We start from the raw sequence: 7,733 nt of genomic DNA on the forward strand, positions 1-7,733 counted from the left end.
GCAGCCAAGAAGAAGCTGTTTTAACTCTGATTCGTGAATTTACTCCCCAGAAAAAGAATGCTGTTCTGAACAACGATCTCGGGAATTAGCCTTTCATATTCTTTTAGCATTTCGCAAGATTCGCCCTTCGTAGGCCGGGACTCGCACGCACAACCGCGCAGCGCGGTGGCCCGCAGGACGGAGGCAGCGGAGCGCGCGACCGGCCTGGGCGCCGCAGCACATGGGCGGCGCGGCGGAGGCGGTACCCAGCGGCAGTCTCTGTGGCGCAATCGGTTAGCGCGTTCGGCTGTTAACCGAAAGGTTGGTGGTTCGAGCCCACCCAGGGACGGGTTCCCCTTTTGGCTCGCCGCTTTTCCTGCAGCGCCCGTCGTTTTGTGCGTGTGCGCCGGGGGAGGATGTGAGATTAGCGCCGGCGGCCCTGCAGGCGCCGCGTGTTTCTGGGCAGGGGGGCCCGCGGCGGGGAGCGCGGCGCGGCAGCAGCCCCAGCTGCGGCGGAGGCAGCTGGCCCCCGCGCCAAGCTCTGGCAGCGAGCGGTGTCGCCTGCGGGGCGAGGTGGCCCCGGCCTGCGTCGCCCGGCCCCCAGCGCCGCGAGAGGCTGGGGCCCCGAGCCCCTGTCCTCGTCCCCCGGTGCGGGTCCCCGCGGCCCCCACTGCGCTGAGCGCCGCGGCCGGCGGGCGAGAAGGGGCTGGCTGCGGCTCCGTCCCGAGGCGGGCGGGGACCAGAGTTTCTTCACGCGCTGCCGCGAGGGAAGGTGCAGAGGAAAAGATCTTGTTTGAGCTGCGTGATGATAATTAACGATGATGCCGAGCGGCCGGGGTTTGCTTCAGGAGGCGCTGCGTGTACAGCGCTGCAGTACTCGAGCTAGCGCCGTCGGAGAGCCGGGGCTCGGAGAGGGGCATGCCATTTGCGAGGAGGGCTGTTAGAATTACTGTTGTGTACGGCCGTGGCCGCTGTCGCCGGTGCCCATTAGCGCAGAAGTTAACAGGCACCCAGGCAGACTCCGTCTCTCCCGAGGGACGAAGGCTGCGCGGCTGCCCACCCTGCCCGGTCGGCGCTGAAGCCGCCGGGGGGAAGCCTCGGCACGGAGCGGGGGCTCCCAGCGCGCTGCCGGGGCCCGGCCGCCAGGGCCCGGCCCCCCGGTGCCCCCGCGGATCCCCCCGCCCGCAGCGGGAGGGTTTCCAGGCCCGTTTCCTGCTGGCAGGCAGCGCTGCCGCGCCGGGCTCGCCCTGCCCGCACCAAACCGCTTTGCATAAATGAATGTTAAAGGCAAGTGCGTTGGGAGCTTCGCCTAAACGTATCAATTAGAAGTTGGCACCTTCGCCGCATCGGAGCCCGTGAGCTGGTTTCAATGAGCGTTCCGGCCGCGTGAAGTGCGGCTGCCTTCCGGAGCAACTTCTGTCAACTCTTGCGAGGGTCTACTTACGGTTTATAGAGAACAGAATTCGTATTAAAAATGCCCCCTTCCCCGGTGAAGTTGTGTTGCACAGGTCTGCCTTTGCAACGCTCCTGTTTTGCATAAGGAGTACGATATAGCCCTCTTAAAGGTCAGGCTGTGCCACTGATGTACCACTGATGACAAGATACGGCCCTCGCTAGCTGAGGTACCGGAGAAAAGACACGTATTTAGAAACACCGAAGAATCCTTTGAAAATAATAAACTCTAAATCGTTGATGTGCTCTATCTGCAGCAGTTCGCTGGCTTTTTTTGTTGTTGTTTTTTTTTTTTTTTTTTTTAAATCACCCTCATCTTTTCGGTAAAACATTTTGAAAAACTGGCAGCCGGGAGCTTAGCATCAGGGTAGGTGCAGCTGGCTGCAGGACCCACCGATTGCCATCAGCAACACCTAACCCATAAATATTTCCTCGTGATCAGGAGATTTTTATTTTAACCAGAGTAATTGAGATAAATCCTCTTCTTGGTATTTCCGTGCTGTTTGCAGCAAGAGGATGAATTCAGCCTGGTAGCGCTGCATTCGCTGCCTGCCAGCCAAGCCTCACAGGGGACAGAAAATTTAAAATCTGCATTTGCCTGTGCTTGGATTGCCTCGCTACCAGGCAGACGTCAAGAGCTGACAGGAATCAACAACAACAACAACAAAATTGATCATGTCAGTGTAAAGCAGCAATGGCTGGAAAGGCAGTAACAATTTAGGAGCTCGGCTGTACCAAACTGATACTTCGGGAGGAAGGGCAAGCGGTTCTGCCCCCATAAAGCAAATCTTGCTTTTCTTAGCGAGTCACAGATGCGTTTTATAGAGGTGACTATTCCTGACCACGAGGTTTGTTAACGCTCCTTCCAGTTGTTGCACGTTGGTGTGCAAATGTACACCAGCAAACCTGTTAGAAGAGATGCGGTATGTGAGCATCCACGCTGTGCTCCCGAGCGAGGTATGTGCAGGAGGAGGCTCTTTCAAATGCACATCATGGGCTCAATAATATAAAGCGACGTTTAGGCGATGCTTGATAAACTCATTTTGTAGAAGTGGAAAGCTCGTGCATGGGAAGTGCCTCATCCCATCTGCTCGCTAACTAATTACAATTAAGGTTGTGGAAAACGGGAAACCCGATACATTTTCGGGAGAAGATAGGGAATCGAAGCTTTCTTTGTATGAGGTAAAATTTTTTTAGAGGTCAGTGAAGCTTTCAGCTCTCAATCATGAAAAAAAAAAAAAGCTGCTCATAGCTGCGCAATGCATCCAGAGAAACCAACCAGTTCTTGCGTTAATCCATTTCTCTACATGCAGTTCAGGATAAACGCTGTGTTAAGTATAATAAGGAACGGCATCATCCGAGACTTTCAGGAAAAAGACTTGACATATTCAAAGTGACCTCCTAACAAACACCGAGTTGAATTCCAGTTCGTATTTCTAACCAGTATTCCAACCGATTTGTAGCGCAGCTGGGGAAGAGCCGCCGCCGAGATGCCCGAGGGCCCCGGCGGGCCCCCAGCCGGACAACCGGGCGTTTCTGTGCCCACCGGCGCCGGGCAAACCCCCGCAGCCCGCAACGCGCCGCGGCTCTTTGTTCGCCGGGCGATGGGCCGGGGCCGCGGGCAGCCCGGCGGCTCGGGTGGGCAGCCCCCGGTGAGGCGAGGCGGAGGGGACAGCTCTGCCGCGGTCTCCGCCTGGGGCTCGGCACCTCGTGGCGCGGAGCCGCCGCGGGCCGCCCGCCCGCCCCCGCCCGCTGCTCTGCCCGGGGGGGGGGGGGGGGGGGGAGCTCGTGGGAGCGCGGCGCTGCCCGGGGGTGCGGGGCCCCCTCCCCGCCGCGTCCCGCGCAGCGAAGGGGGGAGGGGACAGCACGGCGACCCGCACTGCTGGCGCCTCCGGCCAGAGCCGACCCCCGCCTTTGCTCGGGGCCGGGGGGGGGGGGCCGCGACAAGCGGGGACAAAAGAACACTGCCCCCGCCAGGGGAAGCCCCAGGGGAGAGGTCGGCTGTGCGTGGGAGCCGGGGGGAGCCGTGCCGCCCCCTCCCCTCCCCGGGGCTTCCCACCGCCTCTTGCCAGCGGGCGGGGCGGCGGCGCCCCCAGGGCCGCGCGGAGCCGCCCCCCCCCGCAGCCGCCGGCAGCGGAGCCGCGGCCCCCGCCGCCCCCCCGGCCCCCGCCGCGGCCGTCGGCCGCCCTGCCCCGCCCCGCAGCTGCTCGGTGGCAGCCCGGGAGGGGACGGCGGGGGCCCGCGCGGGAGTCCAGGTGCGGGGCGCGGGCCGCCCGCGGAGCCGCCGCGCTGCCGGGCGCTGCCCCGGCCCTGCCTCCGCTCCCGGGCGGTGGGGCCGAGCGGCTCTGCCGGGGGTGTCCCGCGGGGGCGGCCGCCCCGCCGCCGGCTGCGGCGCATCCTCGCCTGCCTGCGGCCGGCGGGCCGCGGTGCGGGGGCGGCATCCAGCCGGAGCGGCGTCCGGGGGGCGGCGCGGGTGTCCGGGCTGGCAGCGGGGGGGCTTGAAGCAGCCCCCTTTGAACTTTCGCCAATATTTAATGACTGGGGAGGTTGATAGGGTGGGGGATAAAATATTCGTAGTCTTAATAAAGACGGGGACCCGGAGTATTTGAGGCACGAAAAACTGTAGAGCTCGCAGAAAGGGTGCAGAAAACAGCCATCTTGAATATTTTAATCTCTGGCAAGTGTTTCTTTGGAACAAAATGGATGTTGGAGGGAAACAGCATAGTTAACATTACTGTAGCCTTCCATTTCTAACACCATCCCTCTCGTAGAATTCAGCTGGCACGAAGCAACGAAACTGGAAAGAACACCGCAGCCTTTCCTCTGCGTGCAGGGGCAATAAATAATCATCAGCTGAAGACTGTGCTCTGGAAATCAGAACCTCCCTACATCCTGGTGCTTTTTTTACCCGCGATTTGTATCGATTTGTTTCCATCGATGGCAGTCACATGTAATGCTGCAAAAACACTTTCAGAGCTTATGCAACGTAAACAATCGGTCTGTGTTCAGCCAGAACACGTTTGTAGAGATTTTTTCTTTATTTTTAATAATCCCGTACGTTGTTACTGTCACCGAAGTTGAAGGAGGTATTCCTGCCGATAACCCTGGAAATAGGATCAGGCCCTGGGCTCAGGGTTGGTTGTGTGGTTGTGTGTTCATGATACAAACCAATTATTCTAAGGATTCATTGTTTGGTCATAAAAATCACTCTAGGCTGAAATTAGGCTTAGAAAGTCCCCAGGATTTTTTTTTTTTACTTTTACTAAAACGGATTAACAGCTGTCTTTATTTTTTTTCTTTCCTCTCCCCCCCTCCCCAAACTGATGGTGAAAACAAATACAACATGCTGATTTCAGATGCTTTTTGTTTTCATATAACTGCAAAACAGCTTTCCCTTTTTTACTAAGAACTGTGAGGCTATTAGTGCTGGTTAGGCCTTCCCAAATTTTAAAAATAATTTTTTATTTTTTTTTAAAAAGGAACAACCTACTGCAGGGGGTGTGTGTGGTGAGAGCAGAGACAATAAGTCAGTGGTTCAGCTACACAGGCTCAGAAAGGCTCTTTCCCTGGCATTATTTATTTATTTATTTCCTCATCGCTGTTTGCTTACTTTGGACCTACTCCTCCGCAGATAAGCTCCGCAGAAACAACCCACTTTCAAAAGCCAAAGACAGCTAATAAGAACCACGCAGGGATGGCCGGAGAGCACTGTCTGAAGATTAAAGGACAGGATGCCAAGGCAGAACTGCTTGATTTTATTCACTTACTGATTTCTTTAATGTCAATTTGGGCAACATTTCTAATCCTGATTGCCAAGGATAAGGTTCCTATTGAGGAATTTAGAGTTTCTAATTTTTCAAGGAAATTTTGAGGTATGCATATACCTCAAATGCATATGCAGCTCCTGATTATTTCAGTACCTTGCTATAGCTTTACGTTCTGTATCTGAACATTTTTGCTTGAATTTCTGAGTGCCATACTTTCCCCCGTGGATTGATACATTAAAATATATTTAGCAACTGTTTCATAGGCATCCTGATGTTTGTAAAGCATTTCTTGAGACTGTTTGGATCAAAAGCCACTATGAAGTCAAGCAGCTACTTAGTCATTTTTTCAACTGGAGCATGTAGGAATCTCAAAAGAATAGCATTTGTGAAAAGAAGAGTGAGCAAAATTACTAAAATGGAAATAAGCTCCATCAGAGGTTAAAATTACAAACATGTTTATAAAAAAATTGCATAGCCTAGAATCAATAACCTAGAAAAGCAGGAGCTGGCTTCTAATGGGCAGGTCTTATTCTAAAAATGAAAGCAGCATTCAGCTCAAATTGTTAGTGTTATCTGAGAAGCAGGAAGATTTCAGCTAGATTGAATAATACTGGGAATGTGAGGACTGCTCTAGGGCCCAGAGAGGAAAGCCATATCAAATTTGTTGAAAGCTTAAGGAATTGCATTTAATGCCATGCAACTCCAATTTATGTGGGAAAGGTATGTAGGGTTCCGGGGAGGAAACAGGGTGCTCTGTATTTTGTGGGAAAAACTCTGTATTTTGTCCATCAAATGTGAAGGACAAAGGAATTTTGTAGAAATAAATAGAAGAAATAAATGAATTTAACTTACCCACTTGCCAAAGCAGGTGAGTTAAAAAGTGCCTTTTTAATTATGACTCAAAATATATATTTTGCCTAAAAAATGTATTCACAAGAAGAGAAACAACAGTACATTTTCCCTGTAAAGAATAAGTACATTTGTCCTCATATACCTAAGGCATTGTTACATGTGATGGGCTCAGAAATTTTTTTCTGGTGTTATATTCCTTTGTCATCATCATAGCTTTGGTGACAAAACCAGAGAGCTAGATTGCACCTTAATAAGTAAACAGGCAGGGACAGGTGTGGGGATACTCATATCCACACCTTCCAGAAGGCAAGGAGTACCTAGGAACTTCCAGATAACTGAGGCCAAAGGGACTGGTGTTTTTATGTTATATTCTGAATGGGCAGGATATTCTGGTTTTTTTTGTTTTCTTGATGGGTCATTGCCATACCAGGCTCTGCAAACAACTGTTAAGTGCTTATTAGAGTAGTGCATATATTGGTAAGGAATAATTGGTGTAACAACTTGAGGGCTGTTTGTAAATGTATCTGTTTGGAAATCAGGGCAGTTAAATCTATTGTGCTGTCTAAAAGATAATTGTAAAGTGATGCAGTAAAATGGCAGAAGAACTGAAGTGATCAGCTTTGGTCTCCTTTTCTTTTTACAGATTCCCTGCAAACATTTCTGGTTTTCTCAGACGGATGTGTTGTTCAGATCGCTTCTGTAAGTATTTCTTCTTCTACAGCTTGATTGAGAATAGGCAGTGACAAGTAGCTGCTATTCAAAATTCAGGTCTTCAGTTTTATTTGAGGACATACTGTACCTGACATTGGGGATTTTTTGGGTGCTATAAATATTCTGAAACTCAAACATTAGCTTCACATATACTCTCCATGATATAAATATTCTGAAACTCAAACATTAGCTTCACATATACTCTCCATGATATAAATATTCTGAAACTCAAACATTAGCTTCACATATACTCTCCATGATTTGCTTAGCCTCAGCAGAGTGAAAGTGATACAGAAAAGGTCTGTGCTTGGTACTTCAGGGCCTCACAGGGTTGCCGGGCCCTGAGGTACTTCCAGTATAAATGAGAGATAAAACTCATAATTAATGATGTGCAAAGTTCTAAGTTTATACAAATATCTGCAAAAATGTTTTATTCATTTGGCTTTAGTATTTAGTAATGGATTCTGGGTTTGACCCGGTCTAAGTTAAAATGAGGAAAGAAAAAGAAAAAAAAAAAAAAAGTACTTTTCCACTTTCATTTTCATTTGGGCAGTGCAGGTCTCATCAAACAGATGGTGGAGCTTCCCCAGAGTGCGGCGGTGACTGTCCTTGACTTCTCTAGTATGAATAGTTTGCTCCCAGCTTGTAACTTGTTCCGTTATATCATGTTGTGGAGAGCTTACAAACAAGGATCTTCTTTTTTCAGTCCTGAGATCCAGCTCTTGCTTTTACTGCTGTCACATCATGCACTTTTAAAATCACAGATATGCTGGCTGGAAAGATAATAATTAGGAGTTTATTGTGGAAGGAAGGTAAGATTAGCTGCAGCAAAGATTTGTTACTAGAAAATTAATATCCTAATTTTCAAGATTTAAGAGACTTGTACAAAATACCTGCTGGACTTTTTTTTAGTTTCCAGTTCACATGAGTGCCGAAAGAACCATTTGGGGCCTATTACCCAGCTTTTGGAAA

At 50.8% G+C, this 7,733-nt stretch overlaps 1 non-coding gene across 1 annotated transcript; it reads left to right on the forward strand.

Moving 5' to 3' along the window:
• Window positions 1–254: 254 nt before the first annotated feature.
• On the forward strand, window positions 255–328 carry TRNAN-GUU. Its single transcript has one exon. It is a non-coding gene; the product is annotated as a tRNA-Asn (tRNA).
• Window positions 329–7,733: the final 7,405 nt, after the last annotated feature.

This window comes from Falco rusticolus, chromosome 4 (genome assembly GCF_015220075.1).
Source record: "Falco rusticolus isolate bFalRus1 chromosome 4, bFalRus1.pri, whole genome shotgun sequence".
Lineage (NCBI taxonomy): Eukaryota > Metazoa > Chordata > Aves > Falconiformes > Falconidae > Falco > Falco rusticolus.